At 37.5% G+C, this 11943-nt stretch overlaps 1 long non-coding RNA gene across 2 annotated transcripts; it reads right to left on the bottom strand.

Annotated features, from left to right (window-relative positions):
- Window positions 1–482: 482 nt before the first annotated feature.
- On the bottom strand, window positions 483–9163 carry LOC104245174 (uncharacterized). 2 transcript variants are annotated; one of them, XR_011406719.1, is made up of 4 exons: window positions 8889–9163; window positions 2609–3754; window positions 1869–2299; window positions 483–695 (listed from the first exon to the last, which is right to left on the bottom strand). It is a non-coding gene; the product is annotated as an uncharacterized lncRNA (long non-coding RNA). The 2 variants fall into 2 exon arrangements; XR_715665.2 differs by having other exon boundaries at window positions 1900–2299.
- Between the last annotated feature and the right edge of the window lie 2780 nt (window positions 9164–11943).

Genomic DNA, 11943 nt, shown 5'->3' with positions numbered 1-11943 from the left:
CCTCCCAATTCACTACTAAAAAATAAACTTATGGTAACACCTCAATAACTGTCCCAGTAGATAGGTAACCGTCGCCATAGAACTATTAGAACGGTTTAGGGGTCCGTCCCAGTGGTTTGTGTCGCAATACGTATATTGTAACGGTTTTGTGCAATGGTTTCTAATGTAACGGTTACCTGTTTAATTGGGACGGTTTTAAACCGTCGTGTTATCAACCTACGCACCATTTGTTGAGTCTATAGCAACGGTTTGTAGAGGTTATTGCAACGGTTATTTAAGGTTGTTGCTACAATATTTGGTGCTAATGCAACACCTTTTTGAGACAACGCATTGAATATCTATTATAACAATTTTTAGAGGCTACTGCAACGGTTTATGGGATCTATTGCAACGATATAATAAAGTAGTGACGAATTGATTACCTATATAATAAAATATTCGATTCTAGATTATTGGAATGTATCTAAATCACGAAATGAGACTAGTAATCAACATAGTTATCCAATATATTCAACTAACATCATCTACATAAAAGCAAAATAGCTATATAACGTACTGTTTAACAATTCAAAGTTAGCACAGATAAGTTTGCAAAAAATTCTAAATTAGAAGATCCTAGAACATATGAAGCTCTAACAGAACCAACGCCCTCAAGTAAGGTCTTCACTGCTATACTTCTTGTTCATTTGTTCCACCTACAAGGATGATAAATAAACGATTAAGTAAAATATTTACAAAATATATATATTCTTAATATATACATACAAACTAATGTCAAGCCACCTCGTAAGTTAAATCTTAACTTTTCTTATCATTTTAATTAGTAAGGATGGAGAAATTACTACTGTGAAATGAAACTTCAAAGGCAATCAAATTGACCATCCGAAAGGGTAAAAGGAAGAGAGGTCAATCACAGGACTAGAGGACTATACAAATTTACCTAGCAACAAATCCAAAGACTTAAGAATAAGCAGAAAACCTTTTTGCTACATTATGTATAATTTAATACAATTATTTTCCTCACAACTAGATGTCAACTAGTGTAGGAAATTCTAAAAAATTTCCTACTGTGGAAAAGAACTTTTGACCATCAAGAGGGAACATACAGTCTTTTCCTTACCAAAAAACAATTCTTAACTTTTTTACTTACCTGCAACATAGATAGTTGCAAGGTCTTTCTATTCTTAAGTAACCTGCTATAATCATGACAAAGAAAATGAAAGAGAAACAGAAGAAAAAGAAATATTGCACCGATATTTTCTTTCCCTTTTAGACTAAAAATGTATTCATGATGTCAAGCTACTCTAAAAAGAATAGTCTATGCTGAGAGAATAAATGAACTCCTAATTTTGGCAACCAACAATTAGCTGCCACAGTGAGATACAACGCACATTGGTTAAGTAGGAAGTTTCTAAAACTGATGAATAGAGCCCAAAATAAAGTCAAGGAACCAATCAGATGCCCAAGGCATATTCAAATCTACCACATAACTCAACATAAAGCAGAATGTGAACTCTAAAGGTTCATGAAAGAGTACATTGAGTGAACAACACTACAATCAAATCCAAATAGGTCCCCATGACCTGAATGACTAGATTAAGTGAACAACAGTTAAACCAAATCCAAGATAAGTCCTAAAAGGATCCTAGGAAACTCAAGTGATATACCTATATAATTTCTATATAAAAAAGTTATCAATGCACCAAGTATGAACACTAGCCAGTAGAATCTGACATTTTCAATTATTAATGAGGTAAAACATCAGATCTTTCTTCATGTGTTTTAACTTAACAAGTAGTAGCCTTTTCATTTAGGTCATACAGACTAAAACTGACAGTAGTGATTCTCAAACAGTAAGCTCCAATTACCGTGTATGTGTGTCGACGTTTTAAGTAATACCTTGACTGTTGCTACCAATAGACGGCCGATGAATTGGTTGAATAGCTGCTTGTGGTGCAGAGTGATCGCACAATGTTGCTATAATGTTAGGATCAAGTGTTAATCCTGAACGTTGAAGTTTTCCGATGACATCTTCGACAACTTCTTGACGTATAGTTATCTTTTGTTATTCAAATTTTTCCTCAATTTTTTGCATCCACTCTTCCATCTTTTGGAAATCATTTGTAGAAGTTTGAGAGTGTTCAAAATATACCATTTTCTCTTTCAAAGAAGTTTGTGTAACCCCTTGTCCATATAACCTCAAGCGTCCTGGATGTTCAGGTCACATTACAGATGCAAATGCATTAACAGATTCATTGCCATCATCGGTTTGTTGCATTTCAATTTCTTCCATTTCGACCTACAAGAAAATTCAGAAAGACAGAAATCAAGTAAATAAAAAGTAAGTCGATTAATAAAACTAAATAATTGCTCAAAATAAATAATAATAAGATGAAAATTCTGATTCTCACTATTTTTTTTTTATTGTATCTTCATCCGAGTCTTTGTATTATCGCCCGAGTTTCCTTTTTCTTATAGCCACAAAGATATGCTTAAGTGATAGGGGATCCGAAGTATCCCTTGTTTTTTCCTAGTTACATAAAGTGGATATAAAAAAAATCTTCTTCAAAAGATAAGTTTATATTTAATAATAAATTAGAGAACACACCAATTCATTGCGAATGATAGCGAAGCTTGTTTTTCCAGCAGTATGTGGATTCTTCAACTTTAATCGGTTCTTAATATTAATCTCAGACATTTTCTGCAAAACAGTAATGTCAACTTATATAGTCAAGATGATTTACGTAGAAGCCCAAGGAGTTGCAGAAATTTGGGGTGACTGATGAGATGCTAATTGACCAAGAATGGTAACACACTGCTCCTGTTTTGTGCTTGAAATTACCCATGCTTCTCCATCAACAGGATGTCTTAAATTTCCATCATTCGGTCATTCAGTAGCATGCCATTTCATAGCTACAGCTGTTTCTGGACACATAAATATTCTTTGAAGCCTAGGCTTTAAAGGAAAGTACCTTAAAACCTTTGCTGGGAGTTTGGAGCTTGCATTATTCAAACCATTACCAACATTCTTCCATCTGGAAGACCCACAAACAGTGCAATTATCTATTTTCACATTGTCATTCCAAAATAGCATGCAATCATTTGGGCATGCATGTATTTTTTCATAACTAAGACCCAAATCTTGTATCATGTTTTTAGCCTTGTTGAAAGAGCCAGGTAACTGAGCAAATGGAGATGCCTCTATTAACAAGTCTAAAAAGGCCACATTACTCAATCCATGAATGCATTTAAACAAGTACAATCGAATGGAGAAACTTAATTTAGAAAAATTCTCACACCCCGGGTATAACTCTTCCTTCCCTTCCTCCAATAATTTTAAAAAAAAATTTGCATCTTCAGATGGTCCCTCTCTCACTTCTTCTTCACATCTCAAGTCACCCTCTGCATTTCAAAAAGTATCATGAAGTAGTCCATCAATATCGTCATGCATGTTAGAATCATCCTCATCGTTGCTTGACCGTAGAGTATTTTTTGAGGAAACCCTTTCCCCATGAAAACCCCCTTTGGTGTATCCAGTAACAAACCCATAAGCAACCAAGCGATCCTCCACTACATTTCTATAATGCCAATAATAGTTAATGCATTTTTTGCAAGGGCATAATATTTCATTTCCTTGGGCAGTCCGTTCAAATGCCTTGTCAAGAAAATCGTTCACTCCGCGGATGTACTCCTTCGTTGATCTTCAGAGACCCATCCAACTTTTATCTCCATTATCCATTAACTATTGAATATCCTATATAACACCAAAAGCAAATCACGAAGCTAAGAAACAGAAGAAAAAACAATATCTTGCATTGGATACTCATGTTCTATACTAAGAATTTAGGCAGATTTATTTTACTTATTAAGATGAATGGTAGTACAACATATTTTGAGTCATGCTAGAAAGTATGATATTATAGAGCATTAAAAAACCACAACACAACCATACAACACTATAGCACCACAAAATTTAACAAAGAAGAATCTTCATCCTGACTTGACTGAATGAACCGTAAAATAAAGACGAATTAGTCTATTACCTATTTTATCTAGTATACAAAACACAACAGAGCACCAATGACCTAAGTCATCTCATTATACCTAGCTATTCATAGCATAGGGTTTTCAATCACACAATAAATCCATTTTCTTCTCAAAGCATAGTTTGTTGTGACGACCGGCCAGTCGTCTCATGAGTTACCGCTCTGTTTTCCCCATTTCTGTTTCTTTATGCTTATTTATCCTTGTTTTGTGGTATCAGGTTGGTCGGATCGAATCCGGAATGATTTTGGTAAGATTTGAGACACTTAGTCTCTTTTAAGGAAGTTTAAGTTGGAAAAGTCAACAGCATGTTGACTTACGTGTTAGAAGGCTCGGACGTGAGTTCTGATGGTTCGCTTAGCTTTGGGAGGTGATTTATGACTTAGGAGTGAGATCGGAATGCGTTTTGGAGGTTCGAAGTTGATTTAGGCTTGAATCGGCGAAATTGAGATTTTAGCGATTTCCGGTTGATAGGCGAGATTTTGATATAGGGGTCGAAATAGAATTTCGAGAATTGCAGTAGCTTCGTTGGGTCATTTGGGATGTGTGTGCAAATTTTTAGGTCATTCGAACGTGGTTTGGTTGGGTTGTTGATCAAAAGCGGAATTCGGAAGATTTTAGAATTAATTTTAGCTTCGTTGGTTGATTTGATGTCGTTTGAGGCGTTTTGAAGATTGGAACAAGTTTGAATAAGGTTTTAGGATATGTTGGTGCCTTGGGTTGATGTCGCAGGGGCCTCGGGGGAGTTTCGGGTGGTCAATCGGATCATTTTGAAGTTGAGAAAATTGCAAAAGTTGCAGGTTCAGCTGTTGCAGAATTTTGCCCTTCGCGATCGCATAGGGAGTCTTGCGATCGCGTAGAAGATTTTGAGGAGGACGTCTAGTTGTTCTTCGCATTCGTGAAGGTTGGCTTGAGATCGCATAGAGTGGAGAGGTTATTCATCGCGAACGCGGGAAAGTGGTCGCGTTCGCATAGAGTTAAATGGACCTGGGGTCTTGGCCGGATTTTGTTCATTGCGAACGCGGAGGGATGTCTGCGATCGCGTAGAGTCATTCGCCTGGGCATCAGGTTCGCGAAGGCTAGATCGCGTCCGCATAGAGGAAATTTTGGGAGCTGAAGGTTTGTTCTTCGCGATCGCGAGGGATGTTCCGCGATCGCGATGAAGGAAAATATGCCTGGGCAGAATGGTTTTAAGCTCGTATTGTCCGCGATTTTGGGGCTTATTTCCTCCATAGTTGGTCATTTTGGGAGATTTTTGAAGGATATTGAAGAGGGATTCAAGGGGAATCGTTGGGAGGTAAGATTCACGGACTTAAAACCCGATTATTATGTGAATTCCACCTAGAAAATCATGGAAATTAAGCTAACAATTGAAGAAGTAGGGCTTGGAAATTTGGACATTTGATTGGGGATTTGGAGGACCATTTGGGGTCAGATTTGAGAACTTTTGATATGTATGAACTCGTGGGAAGAAAAGGAATCGATTGTGTAAAAATTTCTGAATTTCGAGACGTGGGCTCGGGGGTCAGGTTATGGTAATTTCGGGATTTGTGCCCTTTATTGATTGTTTTCGCTTGGGCTTCGTTCCCTTAGCATATTTTGACGTCCTCGTTCTTATTTTGGATAGATTCGACGCGAGTGGAGGCCTATTCGAGGGACAAAGGCATCGCGAGCTCTAGATTTAGTCGGTTCGAGGTGAGTAATGATTGTAAATGATGCTCTGAGGGTTTGAAATTCAGGATTGCACATCGTAGTGCTATATTAAGGTGAGGCACACACTCGATGACGAGTGTGGGGTCGTGCACTATTGGGGATTGTGACTTGGTCCTTCCCGATTGACTATTTTACCGCGTATTTGATTGAAAACTATTTGCTATCATTATTATTTGGGTTGAATGTCATATTTGGGCCTAGTGCCAACTATTCGAACCCTTCGGGGCTTTTTATTGATATTTCCTCATTGTTTTGACTTTATACTTGAACTCAGTCAGGTTATTTTCCATTGTTTTCATACTTAACCATGTTTACTTAGTTTTTAAGACTTAAATGATATTTTAAATGATGTTTGGGCTGAGAAACACTGTTTTACTATTGCTCGAGGGGCTTGTGAGGATTTTGACTGAGTAAGGCCAAGGGCCTATATGGTGAGGATTTGATACTGATTATGAGGCCGAGGGCCTGAGATATGTACGCCACGAGGTGGCTTGATTGATATGAGGCTGAGGGCCTAGTTTTGATGACATGAGATGGCTTGTTATTGCGTTTGGGCCGTAAGGGGCCCCTCTAGGAGTCTGTACACCCCCAGTGAGCGTGGGTACCCATTGTGATGTGAGATTGAGCCCGAGTGGCTGGTATTGTTCTATGTGATTGCCTGAGGGGCTGGTACTGTTTTGAGATGTTGCTCGAGGGGCGGATTTGTTGACGGTCAATTACCTGCTTAATCATTGAAAAGAGCTTTTCATGAAGTTAAATTTTGAGTTAAAGGATTTTACCTATCTTTCACTGTTTTACTGTTTTGAAATGGTTTTACTGCTTCATTATAGAATGCTTTTGCCTTACGTGTTTTCTTACTTTTAGTCATTATTTACATTTGTTACTCACTGAGTTGGAGTACTGACTTTACTCCCTGCACCCTGTGTGCAGATTGAGGCGTAGCTGGATCCGCTCCCGAGTGCTGATCCCTCCAGCTTCAGGCGGACATTCGGAGCTCACGAGGTAGCTGCTTGGCGTCCACAGCCCCGTGTCTTTACTCCTTTATCAGTTCTATCTTTCTTTTCAGATAGTTGTACTAGTTTATAGACTTAGTGGATTGTATTTTGACTTATAGATGCTCATGACTAGTGATAACCCAGTTAGGGTTGTGTTGGGTTGTACTTCCGCACTTTATTGATATTATCCGCTACTTAGTATTGCTAAATCATGTTTTAGACTGCTTTTATGTTGTTTAACTGTATAAAAAGTGAATTGGGTCTAATTGACTGACTTTGTCTTCACGAGAGACGTCATCACGACCGGGTCCGGGTTTAGGGTCATGATATTTGTACATACAACAGATTAACTAAACTTAACAACTTTAATTATCACATTATAAAATTAGGTCAACTGAGTATCAAAGAGAGCAGATTTTAATTTAACATGTAATCCAATAACAGAAACTTCGAAAGCTCCCCTAGATGAGTTATCAACTTGAGGATTCTGTAACCAATGATCAAGAAAAAAGATTAACAGCCAGATCAAGTTAAACTCATAAATTGTAATTACTGATTCATAGCACCATTTTGCTCAACTTATGATAAAATTAATCAAAAAAACCAAGAATTTTGCAAATATTATAAGTAGCAAAAAATGGAAGCAAAAATTCAGAAAGATACCTAGAAATAGGGGTGTGCATTCGAATCGGTTTATCGATAAATCGAATCGATTATTTGTTATCTGTTTATCGATTTATCGATTTCAATTTCGATTTCGAAATTTTTCTTATCGAGTTATTGATTTCGATTTCGATTTTGTCTTCTTCGTTTATCGGTTTATCGATAAACCGATAAGATATACTTTAAAAAAAATTACCTTATTCTATAATACCCTTTCCTTTTTCCTAAGTACCTAACCCTATTATTCCATCTACCACATTTAAGGAATGATCATATTTAAAGCTCAAGGGAATGAAGTTCAAAATAATGGAAAGTAGAATTAGCCGTGATGATGTATTTTTATTTTTGTTTATACCGCTGGAGTGTTGGTGGCATACATTTGACCCCTTACTTTAGTTTCGTTGCATGTTCTTTTTGATACAATTTTTATGTTATAAACGGTGTTCGCCTTATTTTATCTTCTTTTTGTCCATATTAATTAGGCGTGTTTATAGCAATATACTTTGGAATCCCACAAATTGTCTTATTGGTGTAATTGATAACTGAATCGATAAGCCCCAAAAATCGATAAATCGAAATCAAAAAATCGAAACCTTTTTGAAACGATAACGATAAGCATATGTACAAATCGATAATCGATAAGGGTCAAAATCGAATCGGTAAATAGAATGCACACCCATACCTAGAAAGTTAATGAATTGAATTTCTGACAGTGCACAAATACAGTTCAATATAACTTATAATTACTTCTCGATTCTCATTATTCACCCATAAAGGTTCAAGAGACTATTCAAAGAGGCCACCTAAGATTATAATTAAATTAAAAAATAACAAATTGAAAAACTAGTGATGGATCAAAGCTTCTGGAATAAATAAAAGAAGTAATCAAATTGTAATTTTTTTACCCAAATCACGAGATTAAATGAAACCTTACTGTTCAAGAGATGTAATAGCAAATAAATAAGAATATACCTCCAATGTTCTATGAAAGAATTGTCTTCAAACAAAAAGGCCACAACTAAATATAGAAAATGCAGAAACACACCTCACACCTACAGATCTGAGCAAATTAATTAAGAATTCAAACCATACACTCCAACCCACCAAAAATTAAAAATAGAAGATAAATATGGGAGTAGTCTTCCATAACTTAAAGCTTAAAACTTTTGATAGAAATATACCAGCAACAAGATTCAAGAAAAGTTATCACAACCATGAGAAATGTATACCCACATTGAATAGCAGCCCAAAATTAAAAATAAAGAAATAAACCCATATTTCTACTTATTTTTATTTCAAATCTTCAACAAGACTATCCATATTATTAAAGCAAAATGCAAGAAATCAGTAACCAAGATTGAATTTTTAGATATTTTTTAGGGCTTAAAGAATGAAATTGCTACTACAACCACAAATTGAAGGTGAGGAGGAAGAAGTAAAAAGAGCAAAAAATTAAAAAAAATTGTGACCTACCAGAAGGGGAAACCTGCAAAATAAACCATCACGCTGGCCAGAGTTATGTGGGATTTCTCAGTGGGTTCTCTAGTTAGAGCTAGCTATGTGAAAGAAGGAGATGAGAGAAATAGGGGTTTTTGTTGATGTAGTGGGCTCACATATTATTTTAGGGTTTTAAAAAATAATAAAAATAAGAGATGTAGCGGGTTCATTAAATTGGATGAGGGAAAATAAGAAGCGTCCAAATAGCTTATTTTTTCAGATAACCGTCACCACAGAGGAACCTACTGTGACGAATACAACAAGCGTTACAATAGAGAATACTATTGCGACGGTTATATCTCTATTGTGACGGTTCATTTTTGTATTTGTTCCAACAACACTGGAATAATTATGGAGCAGTTTTAATTGTTGCCATAGATATTTAATGTAACGGTTTTATAACCGTTGCCAATGAACCGTCCCAAGAGGCCAAATTTCTAGTAGTATTGGAGATTGGATTAAGTTCACAACTCAAAATTTTCATGTGTCCTCACACTTAAGAGAGAATCCCAACTTATAAATTGCAATTTAACCAAACATGGGATATCAAATGGAAAGAATTTACTCTCACTCTTTCAAAGATATTCAAATGCACAAAAGTAGTGTCATAGGCTTGCCCTTCATGTATTTATCCACTAATGTAGACAACTTGGTTCAAAATCAATTAGGACTTAAAAGGTTGTAGTTTAGACTTTTGGTTAAGGTAGGGCACAATTTTGGTTAGAGTGACTCAAAACCTCCCCAAGCACTACAAAATTTTCAATTAAAGTCCACTTCCTTAAAAAATATTTTCCTTTCTTCACTTTTCATTCTACACCTAATTCTCCCTTTATTCACAACTTATTATTATTTATTTTTTTATTTTCAAAATCAAGGAAGGTTTCACTTTTTATCATATTTTTTTTCTATCTTCCACCTTTTAAACAACTTCCATATTACAACTTTTCCAACCTTCATCCCCAAACTTAGGCTTTTAGCCTATGTTTACACTTTCAAAGTACTTAGGAGATAGGGTGCCAAAAGCTAGATCAATTAAAGAACAAAGGATTAAAGCTTGTAATATGGTTGCCAAAGAACAAGGTTAAAGGCTCAAAATAGGTTGACTAGGGAAAATATTAGAGGGTAGGAAATTTAAGGCACAATAGCGGTCCAAGGAAGGCCTAATATCATTTTTCAAACCAAGTTAGTCTATGATTTCGCATTGAAGCACATTCCGGGCAAGTTCTAGACTACAAGTAATGCAAAAGAATTCACAACAAATCTCACCACACATGGCACATGCAAACTCGAGTGACATATAAATCCAAAATCCAATTAAAACCAATGAACCCGAAGAAAATCACATATATCCTAAAAGACTATTTAATGAATCAAAGAGCCAAAAATAGAACCTAAAATTCACAACAAGAATTATCACTTCAATCATTTTTCATTTTAAAGATCAAAACTTCATATGGAAAAGTTTAAATTATGTTGGTACCAAACAAAGCCACATATTAGTTTATGGACAAAAGATTTGTTATGGGCGGCTTTCCAGCCGTGCCCCATGGCCCCTTGGGCGCGCCCCGTGGCGTCCTAGCAAGCCTCTCAATGCCTAGAACCACGGATAGCCCCGTGGTCTTGGCCGCGCCAAATGACAAACGTGTATGTGCCTCTGTCGCCCCACCGATATCCCTTGCCAGTGTCCAACCGCAAGCGGATGCCAATAGTGTCGCACGTGTAGACCCTGATGCCAAAGACTATGCTGCTGACAACGGACCTGTTTCTGCCTTGTAAAAAACTAAGTCTTTTTCATAGTAAATATAGAGTAGTTTTATTCCATGTACTTCCATTATGTTTCTCTAGCTTAATCAAGTCTAGTCTTGTGGCTTTGGTTTATTTTTTTAAGTATTATTAGGGGGATCAAGCAATCAAACTTTCTAGCAAGCAAACAATTCTCTGTACTGGTTTCTCTCCCCCTCGACACCGTGTTGCCTTTCTGTAATAGTTTTCATTAATGCAATCAAGCTTTCTTTCATTCTCAATCCTCATTTATGTTCTCTCAATTGCTCTTGACATTGGTTTTCTCGTACGGCACTGACAATCTAGTCTAGCGTACGGAGGGGACTTCAGTTGGCGGACAGTAACTGCACTGACATCAGTTGCTTAGCCTTACGTTGCCCTTCCAAGGAATCTCAGGAAGGCGCTGCGTAATAGTTGGCATCAGAGCCTAGGCTCGACATCGGACGAGGGAACGCATTGCCATTTCCACCATTTCTGACCATGGAGAATCATGGGGACCGCATTGCGGTCCTTGAACAGACGGTTGACGGATTACGACCCATTGTGGATACTGTGCCTGAACTAAGAACCAGCCTAGGACAAAGGTTGGACGACCTGGACCGTAGGGTGTTCCAGGCCGAAGTTGACATAGAAAACATCAATCGCGACTTCGAGGGAGACCGACAAACAGCAACCACATAGGCAGCCAAAATTTTTGGCAAATTCGAGGGACTCCAACAGGAGCGTGCCAAGGATTTAGCTTACAGGGCACAAGAGGCAGACAGGGTGACTGCCATGCAACAAACTATTGACGACTTGACAGACAAACTCAATGTTGTCAATGCTGCTTTACAGGGCTTGCTTCGAGGCGGTGGAAACCAAATCGGGGGCTCTGCGAACCCCGCTTCCGCGACATAAAAACTAAAAATTCCTTACCCAAAGCCATACAGTGGAGCTAGGAATGCCAAGGAAGTGGAAAACTTCATCTTTGATATCGAACAGTACTTTGATGTTGTTGGAGGCCTAGAAGAAGCTAAGAAGGTAGCAACTACTGCCATGTATCTTCAGGGTGATGCTAAAATCTGGTGGCGGGTGAAGTACGAAGCCATCAAGGCCGGTGAAGATGCTCTCGAGACATGGTCAGAACTGAAGGCACCCATACACCTACAGTTCTTCCCCGAAAATGTGGAATACAATGCAAGGAGGAAGCTACAGGAGCTCCGCCAGACCAAGTCAGTGCGGGATTACGTGCGGGAATTCTCCGCGCATG

Source organism: Nicotiana sylvestris, chromosome 4, assembly GCF_000393655.2.
Source record: "Nicotiana sylvestris chromosome 4, ASM39365v2, whole genome shotgun sequence".
Taxonomy (NCBI): domain Eukaryota; kingdom Viridiplantae; phylum Streptophyta; class Magnoliopsida; order Solanales; family Solanaceae; genus Nicotiana; species Nicotiana sylvestris.
This window is presented reverse-complemented; position numbering and strand designations above follow the sequence as displayed.